At 39.0% G+C, this 21,840-nt stretch overlaps 1 long non-coding RNA gene across 1 annotated transcript; it reads left to right on the forward strand.

Moving 5' to 3' along the window:
• Positions 1–20,741: 20,741 nt before the first annotated feature.
• LOC124689401 lies at positions 20,742–21,182 on the forward strand. The gene is made up of 3 exons (XR_006998725.1): positions 20,742–20,777; positions 20,857–20,949; positions 21,095–21,182. It is a non-coding gene; the product is annotated as an uncharacterized LOC124689401 (long non-coding RNA).
• The last annotated feature ends 658 nt before the right edge of the window (positions 21,183–21,840 follow it).

Genomic DNA, 21,840 nt, shown 5'->3' on the forward strand with positions numbered 1-21,840 from the left:
TGAGCCCAAAAAATGCAACTACTACTACTGTACTAGCGTATAGGGTGAGCAGGCCCTCCCATCAGTATCAGAGGAATTTGACAAGGGCTACAGGACGACTAGTTACATCACCAAAAAAGGTGATGCATGTCTCCTTCACATGGTCTTCTTATGTCATATAGTAAGGCACTAGCAATGATCGGCGCGGCGTGTCTAACTAATATACTCCCTCTATCTCAGAGCTTAAGGCGTAAAAATAAATTCGATTTCTGATCAAAGCATAAGGCGTAGGGTGAACTCTATCCTATTTCTACCGAAGATGCCCCTCTCAGCCGTTTCTCGTTTGCTAAAAACGAGGAGACGATTGACCCGGCTATGGCATGCACACGGTATTCACGCTGAATTAGCTGCTCCTCCGGTCAATCTCCTCTAAAACCGGTGCCTCATTGGTTGTATACGGTGCATGCATGAGATGGTAGTTAACGAGGAGTACGATGCGGCTACTTTAGGGAAGAGAGAAATACGGAGTAAAAGGAGTGAGTTATTAGAGATTTATGAGGGGCAAGTATGGAAGCTAATTTGCACGCCAACCCTACTTAATCCTAGCGCCAATTTATTTACACCTTAAGCTGTGAGATGGAGTAAATGTTTAGCGGTTGTAAATATTTATGGGCTTTTCATCAGCAATGATGATGGCACAACATGAAGTGAAGTTTAGCAGTTGTAGCATGATTTTTTTGAATAAATGATGCTCAAACTCACCGATTCTCAAACTGCCCTTACAACGTTAAGGGAGCTGATATTAGGCACATACCCACTTTCCCTAAGCCCTGAGACAACGCAATCGAACATCATGCTATCCGGAAGTCTGAAACAATCTCAGCTGTGAAGAGATCAACATTTAATTTAACAAAACTGTCTAATCCTGATGTGTAGAGAACGAATCCGTTGCACATATTGCTGCAACTCATAAATAGATCACAACACAACTTCGGGATTATTTTTTACGAACACAATTTTGTGATGCCATTTGTTATCACTCCTTGGTGTGTATCTTGTGCGGTATCGGTTAAATTGCTAGGCCATCTACTAATGCGATGGTTCATGTCTCCGGTTGTGAAAGTAAGAGTTCATATACTTAGCCAAATGCTCGGCTAGCTACCCCATGTAGGAAGCTGACCGTGGGAAGGTAATTGCATCCTTCTCGGAATTTGATCTATTAAAAGACATACGAAAACAAAAGACGGCTACCACGAAGTAATTGAGTGTAAGATGAAATACTAAAATTGCTACACCGGCAAAAGTGGACAATTGCCTCATCTAAGCTGGTCTAGTGTACATCCATGTTTAACATGTGAAGATGTGAGCGTATGAATTAGTAGCCAAAAACAACAGACTATTTTCAGGGAAAGCACGGCAAAGTAAATGCAGATAATTCTACTTTAGCAATCGTCTCACCTTGACACATGTAATATGAACTATAGTTTCATGAACAGTAATTAGTAAGAACAGAGAAAAGTAACAGCTGCCTTAGTTGATATAATCTAAAAATAGTAGCTGCCCATTTCAGCTAATGATTTGTCCAGATGAAAAGCCCAACAGGAAACTAAGCATCAGAAACGTCTCAATAATATATAGAAAATAACTCTACATCAGGATAAGAATGAATTCGGTAGCTAACTCTATTTGAGTCTTTACGTTACTTCGGTGATGTTTACATACTAAAGTGAGTGCTTGCAATAATGTTTACGGACTGACATCGAGCATTCTTGCAGTTTTAGCATTTGTGTCATCTAGGTTATTATTGATGCCAAAACTAGACACTAGTTAGTGTATACACAGTTATATAATACCTCTGTCCCATCGAAAGTGTCTGAGATTTGTCCAAATTCAGATGTATCTAGACAGTGAAAGCATATAGATAGATTCAAATTTTGACAAATATATATCATCTTAAGTTTAAGTCCTGTGCTGTAGTTAATTCCCTTTGTCTTAAGTGATCTATTAGAGAGCTTCCACTGTGACCACCCGAAGGGTAAGAAATGTTTAGCTTGTATAAGTGGATTGCCTAGACCTTTCCATCGGTTCGGACTTTTGGTTGCGTTGGCTAGTCGATGAAGCTTGACATGGTGTCAGAGCCAGGGTCTCGAGTTCGAGTCCTGGCTTTCGCAATTTATCCTAAAATTGCCGCCCTTGCGATCGGTTCGGACTTTTGGTTGTGTTGGTAGTGCATTAAGCTTGACAAGAAAGAAATGCCTTTTTATAGCTAACCCCAAGTACGGTAACATTTGCAAAATAGGTATCGGATGCGGCTATCCATTCGGTAGAAGAATTTGCATTTCGAGTTGAAGGTTCATAATCTCTTCTCTACTATTAATAGTTAAGGGTACACGGGGTATTTGTTTACCTCATTTTCGCGTTCTAAAAAGGTACGCCATATGGTTGTGCTAAGTTGAACTGATTTAAGTCTGTTCAAGTTTATCGAAAGTTATACTACCAACATCTAAAACATCAATATAGGCTCATATATTACAAAAGATATTTAGATTTTCTTTTCTCGAACACATGCCTAGTCGTGCATCATTATATATTAGAGCATACTGGGTTGTAGCAAGGCGACGAAAAGCGAGAAAGCAAAAAGAAAGAACTATACGGGGGACTACGGGCGGCTAACTTTGCTAGGCATGCGGGTGCTAAATCTTATATATATATGAGGTTGTAGATATTAGTCGTAAACTTACTCAAACTTAAATAACACTTGATTAGGAAAAAGATAACCTGAGTTATTTTGAATGAGGGGACGTCACAATCACTAATCAAAGATAATTGTGGGAAACTGAAATCTATTCAAGAAAATGGGAGAAATAATGTATCAAACACAAAATTAATTATACCATTTTGCGGATTGTTCACCGATATAAACAAAGAAGCTGTTTGATCTGCATGTAGGTACATCCAATCAACGCTTTTTCCCCGATCTCTAGAAAATATAAGCTACGCATGTAATTACAAACGATTTTCTTCTATTTTTCTGTTTCTATGTTAACATTTGAGATACTTGTTAATTACATCCATATTCTGCAGTTGCATAGAGTTACTAATTCGGGAATGCATTCACATACGGAGTATACTATGTTTGCTTGATGGCTGACTAGTACTAATTCATTGCAAGCAACGGTTCATTCATATTCGGATAAAGGATGTGATCGTTAAGTCATATACTTATGAAAGTCCTTATGCATCTCTACGATGCGGATGGCGAGGTCTCTCGTCCTCCTTTTGGAGGCAAAATCAATTAGTTATATATGAAACAATGGGTGTAAAAGGTTATCAAAAGGGTGCCTTCATAGTGCTACGTTATCTTTTGAGATCTTGGTTAATTACATCCATATTACTGCATTGGCGTAGAGTTACTAATTCAGGAATGCAATCACATGCGAGCATACTATGTTTGTTGGTGGCTAATTAGTACTACTAATTCATTGCAAGCAACGGTTCATTCATATTCAGCAAAAGGGGTGTGATCATTAAGTCATTTAAGAAAGGTAAAATATAAACAAGGTAGTTCATTAATAACTTCATTGGTTAAGGCGGTGTATCATGCAATGCAAAAGGACTGAAAAAATACCATTTGCGGTGTCCCAGAAGTACGTGGAGCCGTCAGTTTCGTCCACCGCAAAAACGTGGCCACCGAGTTCAATGGCATCACAGTAATTTGGATAATCGGGTGCAGGTGTAAGGGCCTCCAGCATGGGCATTCTCCAGTCGCCACCCCCTTCAAGGTAGAAAATCGTTTTGTCGAACAAGGCGATGAGCTTGTAATCTGCGTACCTCCCACCTTTTGTGGGCACTTGGCAGATTACAATCTTCAACAAATCAATTGCTTGGACCCCAGTTAAAAGAGTATGCAGGTTGATATGAAAAACTACTATGATCGATCTTCGAAGCAGGTAGGGATGGAAGGGGGATATGTCGCTCGGTGTAGACGTTCACGAGGCACCACTGGTACCCATGATGATCGGCGGCGGCGATCAAGTCGCCGTTCGCGCCAAGCCATTTTCTGTCGTGCATGAACGGCAGGGCGACAGAACGGCGAGGATGGTCGAGGGGCACCAGGTCGTACACGGTATCATGCAGACGAGATGCTGTCGCCCAATCCCAGTGTTCATCGAACCAATAAGCAGGCGGAGGCATCAGCAGGCAGGGTTCACCCCAATGGTGCATCTTACCTTCATCCTTGCTGATCCGGTCGTAGAGCTCCCTGGAACATGCGGCAAGTCGGACGGTGTAGGTAACGTCCAGATGCGCGGCGATGAGGTCGGTGTTGTCGCCGGTGAGAGCCTCCCAGTGGCCTTCCCCGCCGCCCCGGCAAAGCCTAGAATAATTCATCACGTGAAGATGGATTTAGGTGGATGGCGGATGCAACCGCGCTTGGGGATTTCGGAGGAGAGGGCGGCGGAACGATGCGGCGTGGTGGGGATCGAGATGCTGCGCGTGCGGGTGATTATGGGAGGGTGAAGAAGAATACGATAGACATGCAAGGGGCAAAAACTAGGTAGTACTCTAGGCTGCTGCTGCGGCCGGGCGCCGATTTGATTGTTGGTATACTAGCACGCCACCCATCTATAAATTTGCGACGACGTTTGGTGCGGTGATGTCTCGTCACATCGGGTTGACCGGAGAGGTTTTTTTTACGGTTTCCATTTCGATATATTTTTCGCCAATAATCGTAGTTCTCTACATGCCAGAGACACGTACCTTAACACGTGGGCAGCATGCAAGCTGCGCGAGCACCAAAATGGAATGAGAGATGTTTTAGAGCAGAACTTCATTTTCAATGCCTTTCTTAGCTTGGTTTGGAAACCGGACAGAGCTTCAGTGACTTGATGCTTCCAAGATACATTGTGACTATGTGCCACCATCTACCATCCATTTGAGATCCAACGTTCCAAACTATTTCTTATTTCGAAGCTAAGAAAACTATTCTGAAAATTTTGAAAAAATCCAGTAATATGTAGATGCCTTGTTTTAAAATCTAGGAAGCTTGTGATTAAATAGCTTCTTACGTACTCGAGCACTAGTTCGAACTAAATATATATTTGCTCACAAACCTATAATTCAAATCGAATGAAACTATGTGTGTATATATATAGTAATAATATTAACTTTCGCCATAACTTGGGTCCCATTTATCTTGTGAAGTTTCCCACTATGTATGATGAACTGAACCTTAGCATTAAGATGGGACCAACATGTATATGCTATTGGTGTACCCACATGCACGACGGAGGATTGAGAGATAAATTATTTTTGATTGCTAGTTGTTTGATTCTACGGGATTTTTTCCTACACCGGCTAGTTGTTTGATTGAACATATCCTATAGGAAATAATCCTATAGAAAATAAACATGAGGTCATATCTCATTGATTCATTTATTTTTTATTTTATGCTCATTTGAATATTGGTCAAATCCTAGGTTTGACCAAGATTTAAACAAGATTAAAACATCAAAATGAAAGGGTAAGCCCGGATCCTTCTTATGCACTCTAAAATGAAGCTTTTGGGTTTTTTAAAATGATCCTTCTTAGTCCATGTTTGAAACCCGAAACCACTTCTCTTCATGCTTGACTTCATAAGACGAGTTTAATTAGGGTTAGGGGTATAGATACATGATTTGTCTGGTTTGAATATGTCTAGACCTTGTTTAACAACTTGAATGCTTACTATATGACATAAGAAGACTATGAACTTTGGTTTTTCATTTTTTGATTTTTTGTAATTTTCATGCCCATTTGAATCTTGGTCAAATCCTAGGTTTGAACAAGATTTAAACAAGTTTAAAACATGAAAATAAAATGGTAAGCATGGATCCTTCTTATTCTCCCTAAAATGAAGCTTTTGGGGGTTTTTGAAATTTCCATGTTTCAAACCCAAAACCACCACTTCTCTTTCATGCTTGACTTCATAAAGATAGAGTTTAGGGTTAGGGGTAGATATATACATGATTTGTATGGTTTGAATATGTCTAGACCTTGTTTATCATCTTGAATGCTTACTATATGACATAAGAATGCTATGTGCTTTAGTTTTTCATTATTTTGATTTTTTACGAAGAATCTTGGTCAAATCCTAGGTTTGACCAAGATTTAAACAAGTTTAAAACATGAAAATGGGAAGAGAAGCCTGTATCATCCTTCTTAGTCACTCTAAAATGAAGCTTTTGGGAGGTTTTTGAAATTTCCATGTTTGAAACCCAAAACCACCTCTCTTCATGCTTGACTACATAAGACAAAGTTTAGGGGTTACGGGGTAGATACATGATTTGCATAGTTTGAATATGTCTAGACCTTGTTTCTCAACTTTAATGCTTACTATATGACATAAGAAGCTTTTGGGATGTTCTTGAAATTTCCATGTTTGAAACCCAAAACGACTTCTCTTCATGCTAGACTTCATAAGATCGACACGAGTTTAGGGTTAGGGGTAGATACATTATTTGTCTGGTTTGAATATGTCCAAACCTCTTGTTTATCAACATTTGAATGCTTACTATATGACATAAGAAGATTATGTGCTTTCGTTTTTTATTTTTTTATTTCTTATTTTATGCTCATTTGAATATTGGTCAAATCCTAGGTTTGACCAAGATTTAAACAAGATTAAAACATGAAAATGAAAGGGTAAGCCTGGATCCTTCTTATGCACTCTAAAATGAAGCTTTTGGGGTTTTTTAAAATGATCCTTCTTAGTCCATGTTTGAAACCCGAAACCACTTCTCTTCATGCTTGACTTCATAAGACAGAGTTTAATTAGGGGTTAGGGGTATAGATACATGATTTGTCTGGTTTGAATATGTCTAGATCGACCTTGTTTAACAACTTGAATGCTTATTATATGACATAATAAGACTATGTACTTTGGTGTCATTTTTTTCACTTTTTTAATTTTCTACCCATTTGAATCTTGGTCAAATCTTAGGTTTGAACAAGATTTAAACAAGTTTAAAACATGAAAATAAAATGGTAAGCATGGATCCTTCTTATTCTCCCTAAAATGAAGCTTTTGGGGTTTTTGAAATTTCCATGTTTCAAACCCAAAACCGCCACTTCTCTTTCATGCTTGACTTCATAAGACAGAGTTTAGGGTTAGGGGTAGATATATACATGATTTTTCTGGTTTGAATATGTCTAGACCTTGTTTATCATCTTGAATGCTAGCTTACTATATGGCATAAGAATGCTATGTGCTTTGGTTTTTCATTCTTTTGATTTTTTCGAAGAATCTTGGTCAAATCCTAGGTTTGACCAAGATTTAAACAAGTTTAAAACATGAAAATGAGAAGGGAAGCCTGTATCATCCTTCTTATTAATTAGTCACTCTAAAATGAAGCTTTTGGGAGGTTTTTGAAATTTCCATGTTTGAAACCCAAAACCACCTCTCTTCATGCTTGACTACATAAGACAAAGTTTAGGGGTTAATTAGGGGGTAGATACATGATTTGCATAGGTTGAATATGTCTAGACCTTGTTTCTCAACTTTAATGCTTAGTACTATATGACATAAGAAGCTTTTGAGATGTTCTTGAAATTTCCATGTTTGAAACCCAAAACGACTTCTCTTCATGCTTAGACTTCATAAGATCGACCAAGTTTAGGGTTAGGGGTAGAGATACATTATTTGTCTGGTTTGAATATGTCCAAACCTTGTGTTTATCAACTTGAATGCTTACTATATGACATAAGAAGACTATATGCTTTTGTTTTTCCATTTTCTGAGTTTTTTTTTGAATTTAATGCCGATTTGAATCTCTTTAATTGTGAGATCCTAGGTTTGACAAATTAAGATTTAAACAAGTTTAAAATATGAAAATGAAAAGGTAAGCATGGATCCTTCTTAGTCACTCTAAAATGAAGCTTTTGGGAGGTTTTTGAAATTTCCATGTTTGAAACCCAAAACCACTTATCTTCATGCTTGACTTCATAAGACATAGTTTAGGGGTTAGGGGGTATAGATACATGATTTGTCTGGTTTGAATATGTCTAGACCTTGTTTATCAACTTTAATGCTTACTATATGACATAAGAAGACTATGTGCTTTGGTTTTTCATTTTTCTGTTTTTTTTTTGAATTTTCCGCCCATTTGAATCTCTGTCAAATCCTAGGTTTGACCAAGATTTAGACAAGTTTAACACGTGAAAACGAATAAGTAAGCCTGGATCCTTCTTAGTCACTCCAAAATGTACCAATTGATAGATGTGTTAACTTTGCTTAATGGAAAAAATAATGTCATGTAAATGAGTTAACTTGGATTTCCTACCCTTGAATCCATAGGAAACTTTGCTCTAATGCACTATACTAATCAACCGAGTTTTTACACCAATAGGTCTGTCACTTACGTGTGGTGCCCATGCGTGGGGTCCCACACTTCGGTGAGCACAGGTCACGTGCAATAGGTACGCAAACTCCCAGCCATTTTCTTTGTCAAGAGAAGACGCATCAGGATGCGTATTGGAAGTCTCTGGGTCCTTCAGGATCCTTCGGTTGTCCCTCTCACAAAAAAAAAACAAATCTCTCTCATTCTCGGCCTCGCTCGACTCGCTCGCTCGCTCGCTCGCACCTCCTGCTCACTGACAAACCCTGCACAAAAGTCAACATCATCACCCGAAAAAGGGGAGACACCATAATGCTCTCCCTTCTTCTCTCCTTCCAAGTGATCCCTCTTCTCCGAGTTTCACTCGACGGGCAAACACACATGTGCTGCATAGTAATAATAAAAATGTAGAAAAATCAACCTACGAATCTATAATTAAATAGGTTAAACTAGGGTTTTGCCCAGTACTACAGATCAAGTTCAAAAAAATCCAACTACGGGGTTCGAACAACCCCATTTCTAATCCAAGAATTTTTCGACCTCATCCAAATGGCCTCAAACTATAGGGTTAATTAGCATCTAGTGCAATATGTGTGAACATGTATGCACTATGTGTGCTATAACTTGTATGTCTTTCAAATTTGAACCAAATTTGAATAAGTTTGAAATATTTGAAATGGGGCTTTTGGCTTAAACGTTTAAAACCCAAAACGACTTCTCTTCATGCTAGACTTCATAAGACCGAGTTTAGGGTTAGGGGGTAGATATATGATTTGTCTGGTTTGAATATGTCTAAACCTTGTTTATCAACTTGAATGCTTACTATATGACATAAGAAGACTATGTGCTTTTGTTTTTCATTTTTCTAATTTTTTTGAATTTTATGCCCATTTGAATCTTGGTCAAATCCTAGGTTTGACCAAGATTTAAACAAGTTTCAAACATGAAAATGAAAACGTAAGCCTGGATCCTTCTTAGTCACTCTAAAATGAAGCTTCTGGGAGGTTTTTGAAATTTCCATGTTTGAAACCCAAAACCACTTCTCTTCATGCTTGACTTCATAAGACATAGTTTAGGGGTTAGGGGTAGATACATGATTTTCCTGGTTTGAATATGTCTAGACCTTGTTTATCAACTTAATTGAATGCTTACTATATGACATAAGAAGACATTGGTTTTTCAATTTTTTTGATTTTTTTGAATTTTTATGCCCATTTGAATCTTGGTCAAATCCTAGGGTTGACCAAGATTTGAACAAGTTTAAATCATGAATATGAAAAATTAAGCATCTATCCTTCTTAGTCACTCCAAAATGTAGCACTTGGGAGGGTTTTTGAAATTTCCATGTTTGAAACCCAAAACCACTTCTCTTCATGATTGACTTCATAAGACATAGTTTAGGGTTAGGGGTAGATACATGATTTGTATGGTTTGAATATGTCTAGACCTTGTTTATCAACTTGAATATGCTTACTATATGACGTACATAAGAAGACTATGTACTTTGGTTTTTCAGTTTTCTATTTTTTAAATTTTACGCCCACTTGAATCTTGGTCAAATTAATCCTAGGGTTGACCATGATTTAAACAAGTCTATAACATGAAATGAAAAGGTAAGCATGGATCCTTCTTACTCACTCTAAAATGAAGCTTTTGGGATGTGTTCTTGAAATTTCCATGTTTGAAACCCAAAACGACACTTCTTTTCATGCTTTGGTTTTTCATTCTTTTGATTTTTCTGAACTTTTATGCCCATTTGAATCTTGGTCAAATATATCCTAGGTTTGACCAAGATTTAAACAAGTTTAAAACATGACAATGAAAAGGTAATTAATCATGGATCCTTCTTAATTAACCGGTCAGTCTAATTAAAATGAAGCTTTTGGGAGGTTTTTCAAATTTCCATGTTTGAAACCCAAAACCACACTTCTTTTCATGCTTGACTTCATTTATAAGACACGGTGTAGGGTTAGGGGTAGATGACTTGTTTGATTTGAATGTGTCTAGACCTTCTTCATGAACTTTTGAATGCTTACTATATGACATAAGAAGATTATGTGCTTTCTTTTTTATTTTTTTATTTCTTATTTTATGCTCATTTGAATATTGGTCAAATCCTAGGTTTGACCAAGATTTAAACAAGATTAAAACATCAAAATGAAAGGGTAAGCCTGGATCCTTCTTATGCACTCTAAAATGAAGCTTTTGGGGTTTTTAAAAATGATCCTTCTTAATTAGTCCATGTTTGAAACCCGAAACCACTTCTCTTCATGCTTGACTTCATAAGACAGAGTTTAATTAGGGGTTAGGGGTATAGATACATGATTTGTCTGGTTTGAATATGTCTAGATCGACCTTGTTTAACAACTTGAATGCTTACTATATGACATAAGAAGACTATGTACTTTGGTTTTTCATTTTTTTCACTTTTTTAATTTTCTACCCATTTGAATCTTGGTCAAATCTTAGGTTTGAACAAGATTTAAACAAGTTTAAAACATGAAAATAAAATGGTAAGCATGGATCCTTCTTAGTCTCCCTAAAATGAAGCTTTTTTTTTGAAATTTCCATGTTTCAAACCCAAAACCGCCACTTCTCTTTCATGCTTGACTTCATAAGACAGAGTTTAGGGTTAGGGGTAGATATATACATGATTTTTCTGGTTTGAATATGTCTAGACCTTGTTTATCATCTTGAATGCTAGCTTACTATATGGCATAAGAATGCTATGTGCTTTGGTTTTTCATTCTTTTGATTTTTTATGAAGAATCTTGGTCAAATCCTAGGTTTGAACAAGATTTAAACAAGTTTAAAACATGAAAATGAGAAGGGAAGCCTGTATCATCCTTCTTATTAATTAGTCACTCTAAAATGAAGCTTTTGGGAGGTTTTTGAAATTTCCATGTTTGAAACCCAAAACCACCTCTCTTCATGCTTGACTACATAAGACAAAGTTTAGGGGTTAATTAGGGGGTAGATACATGATTTGCATAGGTTGAATATGTCTAGACCTTGTTTCTCAACTTTAATGCTTAGTACTATATGACATAAGAAGCTTTTGAGATGTTCTTGAAATTTCCATGTTTGAAACCCAAAACGACTTCTCTTCATGCTAGCTAGACTTCATAAGATCGACCAAGTTTAGGGTTAGGGGGTAGAGATACATTATTTGTCTGGTTTGAATATGTCCAAACCTTGTGTTTATCAACTTGAATGCTTACTATATGACATAAGAAGACTATATGCTTTTGTTTTTCCTTTTTCTGAGTTTTTTTTGAATTTAATGCCGATTTGAATCTCTTTAATTGTGAGATCCTAGGTTTGACAAATTAAGATTTAAACAAGTTTAAAATATGAAAATGAAAAGGTAAGCATGGATCCTTCTTAGTCAATCTAAAATGAAGCTTTTGGGAGGTTTTTGAAATTTCCATGTTTCAAACCGAAAACCACTTCTCTTCATGCTTGACTTCATAAGACAAAGTTTAGGGTTAGGGGGTAGATACATGATTTGTCTGGTTTGGATATATCTAGACCTTGTTTATCAACTTGAATGCTTACGATATGACATAAGAAGACTATGTGATTTGGTTTTTCATTTTTTCTGATTTTTTTGAATTTTGTGCCCACCCATTTGTATCTTGGTCAAATCCTAGGTTTGACCAAGATTTAAACAAGTTTAAATCATGAAAATGAAAAGGGAAGCATGTATCCTTCTTAGTCACTCTAAAATGAAGTTTTTGGGAGGTTTTTGAAATTTCCATGTTTGAATCTTTTGGTCAAATCCTAGGTTTGACCAAGATTTAAACAAGTTTAAAACATGAAAATGAAAAGCGAAGCGTGTATCCTTCTTAGTCACTCTAAAATGAAGCTTCGGGAGGTTTTTGAAATTTCCATGTTTGAAACCCAAAACCACTTATCTTCATGCTTGACTTCATAAGACATAGTTTAGGGGTTAGGGGTATAGATACATGATTTGTCTGGTTTGAATATGTCTAGACCTTGTTTATCAACTTTAATGCTTACTATATGACAAAAGAAGACTATGTGCTTTGGTTTTTCATTTTTCTGTTTTTTTTTGAATTTTCCGCCCATTTGAATCTCTGTCAAATCCTAGGTTTGACCAAGATTTAGACAAGTTTAACACGTGAAAACGAATAAGTAAGCCTGGATCCTTCTTAGTCACTCCAAAATGTACCAATTGATAGATGTGTTAACTTTGCTTAATGGAAAAAATAATGTCATGTAAATGAGTTAACTTGGATTTCCTACCCTTGAATCCATAGGAAACTTTGCTCTAATGCACTATACTAATCAACCGAGTTTTTACACCAATAGGTCTGTCACTTACGTGTGGTGCCCATGCGTGGGGTCCCACACTTCGGTGAGCACAGGTCACGTGCAATAGGTACGCAAACTCCCGGCCATTTTCTTTGTCAAGAGAAGACGCATCAGGATGCGTATTGGAAGTCTCTGGGTCCTTCAGGATCCTTCGGTTGTCCCTCTCACAAAAAAAAACAAATCTCTCTCATTCTCGGCCTCGCTCGACTCGCTCGCTCGCTCGCACCTCCTGCTCACTGACAAACCCTGCACAAAAGTCAACATCATCACCCGAAAAAGGGGAGACACCATAATGCTCTCCCTTCTAGACCTTGTTTATCAACTTAATTGAATGCGCGCATACTATATGACATAAGAAGACCTTGGTATTCATTTTATTTGAATTTTTATGCCCATTTGAATCTTGGTCAAATCCTAGGTTTGACCAAGATTTGAACAAGTTTAAAACATGAATATGAAAAGGTAAGCATGCATGTATGCTTCTCGGTCACTCCAAAATGAAGCTCTTGGAAGGGTTTTTGAAATTTCCATGTTTGAAACCAAAAACCACATCTCTTCATGCTTGACTTCATAAGACGAGTTTAGGGTTAGGGGTAGCCACATACATGATTTTTCTGGTTTGAATATGTCTAGACCTTGTTTATCAACTTAATTGTATGCTTATTATATGACATAAGAAGACTATGTGCATTGGGTTTTCATTTTTTTATCCCCATTTGTTGAATCTTGGTCAAATCCTAGGTTTAACCAAGATTTAAACAAGTTTAAAACATGAATAATATGAAAAGTAACCTGCATCGATCCTTCTTAGCCACACCAAAATGAAGCTCGTGGGAGGTTTTGAAATTTCCATGATTTTTCTGGTTTGAATATGTCTAGACCTTGTTTATCAACTTGAATGCTTACTATATGACATACACAGACTATGTGCTTTGGTTTTTGATTTTTTTGAATTCTTATGCCCATTTGAATCTTCGTCAAATCCTAGGTTTGACCATGACTTAAACAAGTTTAAGACATGAATATGACAAAGTAATCATGTATCCTTCTTAGTCACCCTAAAATGAAGCTCTTGGGAGGGTTTTTAAAATTTCCATGTTTGAAACGAAAAACCACTTCTCTTCACCATGCATGCTTGACTTCATAAGACAGAGTTTAGGGTTAGGGGGTAGATACATGATTTTTCAGGTTTAATACGTCTAGACCTTGTTTATCAACTTAATTGAATGCTTACTATATGACATAAGAAGACCTTGGTTTTTCAATTTTTTTTGAATTTTTATGCCCATTTGAATCTTGGTCAAATCCTAGGTTTGACCAAGATTTGAACAAGTTTAAAACATGAATATAAAAAAGTAAGCATGTATGCTTCTTAGTCACTCCAAAATGAAGCTCTTGGGAGGGTTTTCGAAATTTCCATGTTTGAAACCAAAAACCACATCTCTTCATGCTTGACTTCATAAGACAGAGTTTAGGGTTAGGGGGTAGATACATGATTTTTCTGGTTTGAGTATGTCTAGACCTTGTTTATCAACTTAATTGAATGCTTACTATATGACATAAGAAGACTATGTGCCTTGGTTTTTCATTTATTTTGATTTATTTTGAATTTTATGCCCATTTTTATGCCCATTTAAACAAGTTTAAATCATGAATATGAAAAATTAGTCACTCCAAAATGTAGCTCTTGAGAGGGTTTTTGAAATTTCCATGTTTGAAACCAAAAACCACTTCTCTTCATGCATGCTTTGACTTCATAAGACAGAGTTTAGGGTTTGGGGTAGACAGCACGCGCCGACGCGTGGACGAAATTTATTCTCTGTCCCCCTGACATGCACTTGCCAGTGTCTTCAACAGTCTGACACGAGCAGTGAAGCTTTTATGGAGCCCAGCGGAGAGGGGCTCCATTTCTCGAGCGGTAGCGAGGTGACATGGTGACATGCACCATGTCACCGTGTGACATGCGGCCTAAATCCAAATTTAAACATTGCGAAAAAATCTGAAAAAAATCATGCACGTTCACAGCTCATATTAAGATAACCCCTAAAAATTTCAGATCAAAATTCGAAACATACATCGAGAAACAAAAAGAGAAACTCAGATGTGAATAGTCTACAGAGAAACTCAGATTTGAATTCGGGAACTATTCATGACAGATTTCTCTTTTTTGTTTCTCGATGTATGTTTCGAATTTTGACTTGAATTTTTTAGGGGTTATCTTAATATCTATGAACATGCATGATTTTTTTTCAGATTTGTTCGCAGTGTTCAAATTTGAATTTAAACCGCATGTCACACGGTGACATGCATGCAATAGGTGCATGTCACCTGATCTGCGGTGACGCTGGGGCTAAAAAGAAGACCTTTCCACCTCATTTCCTCCACTGTTTCACATATTTTAGCTTCTATTTATGCGGTGCCGTGGAGGTGGGGGTCTGGTCGTCACCCTCCTCCTCCCCACCTCATTTCCTCCACTGTCTCGCAACTCCTTGATCTACTACTCCTATCCATATACATGCCACTCAAATGGATGTATTTGTAGATACATCCATTTTAGTGGCAGTTAATATGGACCGGAGGAAGTACTAATAATATGAGGCATGTTTTTGAGCTGGCCCTGTTTAGTAGAGTTTACATTTGAGAGTTACATCTTTCTACCACCATTATTTTTGATTTAGCTTGTCTTTTGTGCCCACCATTTTATCGAGCAGGGTTAATGCAAGATCCATAGCAAACTAGCTTCTCATGACATTTTTTGGCGGAGTGCATCTTCTCATGGCGAGCTAGCGACTTTGCCACTAGAGTTTTTTTTGTTGAACTACATTTTTTGGATTTTCCCATTTTATTTGTGCACAAGCTATGAGCCGCCCGCAATTCGGCACCATATATTGGCGGGATTTTCTAGTTCAATTGTTTTGTACTAGGATATTAGCAGGATGCTATCTTCTAGGGCTTTCATTTCCCCTATATCCAGCCCCACCCACGGACAAGCAAGGGCCTCTCTCCCTACCTCGCACCTAGTCCGTCTCGCTCCCTCTCAGTCCTCCATCCGTAGCCGACATCCACCGCGCCGGAGCCAGCTCAGCGACGCCGTCAACCACACTCCGTCCGCTTCGTCGGATCTGCTCCCCGACTCACTGGTTCATCTTACCGGCTGGCGAGATCGGTACACAAAGCGCCACCATGATCCACCGAACCAAAACGAACGGCCAACGCGCCACCTCCCCAGTCGACCAAGGTTGAACACTTTGTCCGGCAGCTTTTGTTATGTATTTGATTTCCGAGACTAGTTTATTGCTTGCTTCCACTGCTTGTTATTAGCATCTGTTTTTTTTGTAATGCCTGCTAGATATTCCCCTCGAGAATGCCTACGAAGAATCTCGGAGGCAAAATATCTTGCAGAATAAGATAATTGCAGCCAAGCTCGGCATACTGTGGAATGGGACAAAATCACCGCCGCCGAGATTTTTCACCCGTGCGATGTGCCGCCAAAAGGACGATTCCGTGGGGCAGCTGCTGAAGAAGGTATTTAGCCGCACTGCTCAAATTTCATATGTGTTGTTTGCTGATTGATTTGATGAACTTTGATTTGCAGCAGCTAGCCACTGCTCATGTTCCTAACAAAGACAGTGAGCGCGCCAGTGATGCAGACATTGGTAGAAAGGAGGCGGGATTTGGTCCTATTGTTCTAGCAAGCAATCATTTGAGGGGCCGCCTAGGATCAGCACATCTGGATCCTCCTGAGCTCAACATTAAGGAGGTAATTTTATAATAGTGTTTTAAACATGACATAATCTAATGTACTGAAAGAGATCAAACTGTCAACTGGAGTGGAGTGGTATAGATGGTAGAGATATAGATATAGATTTCAGATTTCCTAATTTTTCTTGAAAATAGGGTCGCCCGGCCTCTGCATCCAAATGATGCACCCACCCTTTTATTGCAATGTTTTAGACTCCATTTAAGGTTTAGAAACTCATGGGTTGCTCAAAGTGGTGACATGAATCAACCAACATATTTCCTTTTAATCTGCTGATTGATTTTATGCATGGCAAATCGCAGAAGCAAGTGACTGCTCATGTCCCTGCTAAGCAGCATTGTAGCACGGATGTCCGAGTTCCGGTGATGCAAACGTTTGTAGGAACAAAACAGAAGGATGTGGCAATGGGGAAGCTAAGATTAGGCGTCTTCAAAAGGACTTGGATGTGGCCACTTGGCGGAACAAAGAAATGAACCGAGGATGGAATTCTACAATTCAAGATGGCCTACATGCTTGTTGCTGATCTGCGAAGCTAGTGGCTGGCAACTTGGTTACCGCTTTGGCTGATGCGGATGTCCATGAGATCAAGCTGGACGATCTTGGAACAGGTGAAAGCACGAGCGAAACTCTGCACTCATCTTTGCGGGTAGATGATTTTCAAAGGGTGATGCAAGAGCCGCTATATGAATAGATTGTTGTTTTCGGTTGATGATGTCCCTGGTTCTTTTGTTTACTTATGTGCTTGGTAGTACTTAGGGGAACTAGCTTGTACAAGTAATTTTTTTCCGATAAAGTTGTACAAGTAAATGGCACATGCTTCGCATGTTTGACCAATTAAGTTAAAAAGCTTCACAAAATCCTGCGTCGAAGTTGTTTCACTAAAAAAAAGAGCTCTCACGTGCAAGGCACGTGTAATTTACTAGTATATACTAGTACTAGTAGAGATGGTACACCTAGACATTAGAGATTTGTTTGTTTTAAAGATATTTTTAATTGTGTACAAGATGGAAAATATAACTTTAGGGCATCCACAATGTTGCTATTGCCAAATCCGATACGATGGTGAATTTGGCTTTGGTGTGAAATATAGCAATAGCTCCACAATGTAGTGGTTCCAAATATTTATAACGTGGGTCCCGCCATCAAGCTAAAACAACACATAAAGCCAATATGGAACTACTCTCACAATGTAGGGAACTAGTTCCAAATGCCAAAAGTGAAATTTGGCATCGGAGCACCTACTTGCTCCGGTTCCTTGTTTTTCTGGTTTTGGAACTACCTCTACAATGTATGGAACTAGTTCCAAAAGCCAAAAATCAAATATGGAACCACTTTTGGCTACACGTTGTGGATGCTCTTAGCAAATTCCTAGTATTTTTCATGGTCGATGTAAAAAAAAGTATTTTTCATGGTTGATGTAAAAAAAACAAGTTTTTTTCATGGTCGATGTAAAAAAGAGAGAAAACATGTCTCATAAAAAGCCTTATGGTTAGCACATTTTTTTTACGGAGTAACTCTTTTTTACATAGCCCAAATTACTATTCGATTTTCCATTGAAATATTTTATGTGTATAAAGCAAGCGAAGAAGTACACATGCATTTTTCGTTTTATTCTTTTTTGACATTTCAAAATGTATAGAAGATGAATTTCGAAATAAAGAGATCATATGCACCCAAGAACCAACAAGCATATCCCCTTGACCCCGAACATACTCAGGGCCCTTTTGTTGTGGCTTTTTTTTGCCTTTTTGGCTTTTGGATTTTGGAAGCCAAAAACAAATATTATATTCTTTTGGCTTCCAAAATCCAAAAGCCAAAAAGCCACACCAAAAGGACCCTCAGCTTCAGACCTGGGATTTCGTAGGCTAGGGTTCCACAGTTTTCCACCAACCAGTAATAATTTCAACTCTGCCCCAAAATTCCCGCCGAAATCCCCCCCTCCCGTTTCCAAAATTCAAAGCGATGTGAAATAAGTACAGTGTCGATCTTATCCCCCCGGACCGCTCAATTCAGACCTATCACCGGCGGCGCCGAACCCCGCATCTCTCTCTCACGCTTCCACCCCGCATGACCCACCGGATCATCTCACACGCCGGCGCCGGCCCACCGTCCCACTCCCACACCAGCACTATCGCCTTCTCATCGGCCACCGTAGTGACCGACGACGTTCCGCCGTCTCCCTTGCTTTTTAGCAAGCCGGAGTAGCTTCCACCTCCCCCACCCCCACCGACGACCACTGTACCATACGAGCTCCTCCGTAGCCGACTTCCACCGCCGCCTTGTCAGCGACAGTCACCATCGCCGGGTTCTCGTATCTTAATCCCCTACTCCTTCCGTCCACCGGACTGGAGAGATGGGCTCCTACATGGTCCACGGCAGGAAACCAAAGCGTACACGCGCCCACTTCCAAGAAGGTTGATATGGCCGCATTCGTTATGCATGTGATTTCGAAAAGTATTTTTTTGCTTACTTGCACCGCCATCTCATTAGCATTTTTTTTGTAATGCATGCTAGATATTATTGCAATACAGAAGAATGAATTAAAAGAGAAACGGAGACGGAAGATATGTAGCAGATTTGCAAGCCGTGTGGGCACAAAAATCTGTAACGCTATTGCCTCTAGTGCAAACCTCGAACAAAATCGGAGAAGAACCCTTTCCCTCCCCAAAGATAAAGAACAATGTTATGATTCACAATTTGATCCTGCTGAGCCTCTTGGAGAGCTGACTCAGGAAGATGCCTTGCCTGACCATTCTCCTCAACCCCACCGGGTGATTTCTGTTTTTTTACTTGGAGATATCTGTTGCAACTTCCATGTGTTGTATATTTGTATCCTGAATCCCACCAAACATGTTCACATGCCACCTCTAGGTCTCCTTAACGCATCATATATATGTTTCAGCATGCACGTCATCCTTTACTATTCTTCATTCTATTCCATTTGCATATCATCATATATGGGACTTCTGTAGACCGAAATATCGTTTATGTGTGCTAGGAATCTGCAGCTTCAAGTAAGAATTTCGCAGGAACAACCAATGAGAGGAAGACCTTGCAACGAGTATCCGAATCGGTGATAGAACAGCTGCAACCAAAAAAGAAATCTGCTTCGCTACTAGAACAGTCTCAGCGATTCATGGCACTAGCTGAAGAAAATAACGCAAATGCTAAGAATACTGAAATAAAAAAACGTGGTGAACACCCCAAGCGGTTGAATCAGCCACCTGTTACCAATCCAGTCAACCAGCGACAATCGGCAGCAGAACCAGTTTCCACAGCAACTTCTCAGCCACAATTGGCAGCAGAACCAGTTTCCACGAGCAACTTCTCAGCCACAATTGGCAGGAGAACCAGTTTCCACAGCAACTTCTCAACAACAATTGGCAGCAGAACCAGTTTCCACGGCAACTTCTCAGCCACAATTGGGATCAGCAGTAGCTGTGGTAGGAAATACTGCCCAAGGACACACTGTACCAGTACCAGCTGACACAACCACAACTGGCCAAACACTGCTAGCACAACATCAACAAACTGTTGATGATCTCCCACTGACCCATATTAGTCCTGCCATAGACAACTCCCCTGAGGATGAGCCCCACACCGAAGAAGGTACATTTTCCAATGCTTATAGTTTCATTCTCCGTTATAAAGTTATACTTTATACATAAATAAATAAACATATATATATATAAATATATATATCTACCTTGATAGCTTGATGTAATGCTTAACTTTGTAGTTGCACCACGATCAAGAAAAACGAGGGGCCCAACAGTAGGGAAAATGTTCGTAGCTAAGCTTGCTGGGATGGAATCAAGATTTCGCCTTTCATCTATCGTAGGTGGCGAAGGCCACTCGGACCCGAAGAATCTTGTAAATTAGCATCGGATGTAGGAATTTTCGTCAGGAATGAAATTCCTATCTTCCCAACATGGAAAGAGCACGTAGACACCTCTGCGCATTTTGAAAAATTAGTGCACGGGTTACACGTAAGTCATCTTTCTCTTGGTAATGTTACTCATACTAGTATACCACATTGGCACGTCCCGTTCCTTCTAGCTTGTTGTTGGCTCTATGTATATCGCACCAACGGTTTATATTGTTGTGAACAGTTAAGGTTCGAGTTCGATGAGGACCAAGAGGAAGTAAAGCATGTTCTCAACGAGTCTATTCTCGGATCATGCTGCGCCGATATCGCAGCGAGGCTAAAGAAGAAATACTTCACCGGAAAGATTACTGGGAGTGTTCCAACTATATCTCCTTTTAAGCAAATGACTGACAAACAGTGGGGAGATCTTGTGAAGCACTGGTCTGATCCAAAGAATATGGTATGATTTGTAAGACTGAGACCAGATCACATCTTGGATTCTTATTTATAGCAGTGTCTCACTAGTCTCCTTTTTGCAGAATTTGGCTAAACAGAATCAGAAAAACCGCGGTAAACTACTTTTACCTAGCCGTACGGGATCTCGTAACCTTATAGTGCACATTCGGCAAAAAGTAAGGACATGTTGTTTTATACCTGCTATTTAGAAATATTTTAGTAAAAGATCATGCAGAGTATATACACCAGTGTGCAGCTTATATTATGATCCTCCATTTCAACCACGTTATTCGATTTATAAATGGTAGTACTAAAATGCAGATGTTACATAATGCAAGTAAAAGGGAACCAAACAAAGAGATGACTCTGCCAGAGATTTTTGAAGCATGCCAGAAGAACAAACTTGAAGTGATTGGAGAAGTCGCACGAGTGTTCTTGTAAGTCTTCTCAAAGATTGAAATTTTGTGACGACTCACATCCCAACTTGTAGGAGTAGTAAAGTACACGTCAATATGATATTATATATGTTTATTAAAATTCATGTGATGTGAATCGGACATGCCAAACTCGTAGGAATAAAAGTAGGTCATACACATGATAAATCTACTATCGGCAAGTTTCTCTCGTAGTAACTATCATGTTTACACATGTGTACGAACTGAATTTTTTGCAGGAAGATATGAAATTAGAGATGGCAAAACCCGGTAAAAACGGTCTGGAAAAAACCGATGAAGAATGTGTGAAGGCATTTTCTATGGCAATAAAAAGAAAGGCATTGCCAAAAACACTTTCTTACGGAATGCTGGACTCGCTGAAGTGCAAGTCCATGTCCAAGTCAAAGTATTTGCATGCTCAAGTTCTAGAGGAGCAACTCCAAGTAGAACGAGCTGCATCAGCTGCGCTAAGACTAGAAGTCGACAATTTTAGAACGATAGCAGCACGGAAGGAGGCCCTACTGGAGCAGGTTAGGAATGCTAGTAAGTAGTAAGAAGAGTATCTGCTAGATAATTGGAGATGAACGGGGACAGTGACAGGTCATTACCTTCGTCTTGTAAAATGGTTCCTTA

The sequence above is a fragment of the Lolium rigidum genome, chromosome 2 (assembly GCF_022539505.1).
Source record: "Lolium rigidum isolate FL_2022 chromosome 2, APGP_CSIRO_Lrig_0.1, whole genome shotgun sequence".
Classification (NCBI taxonomy): domain Eukaryota; kingdom Viridiplantae; phylum Streptophyta; class Magnoliopsida; order Poales; family Poaceae; genus Lolium; species Lolium rigidum.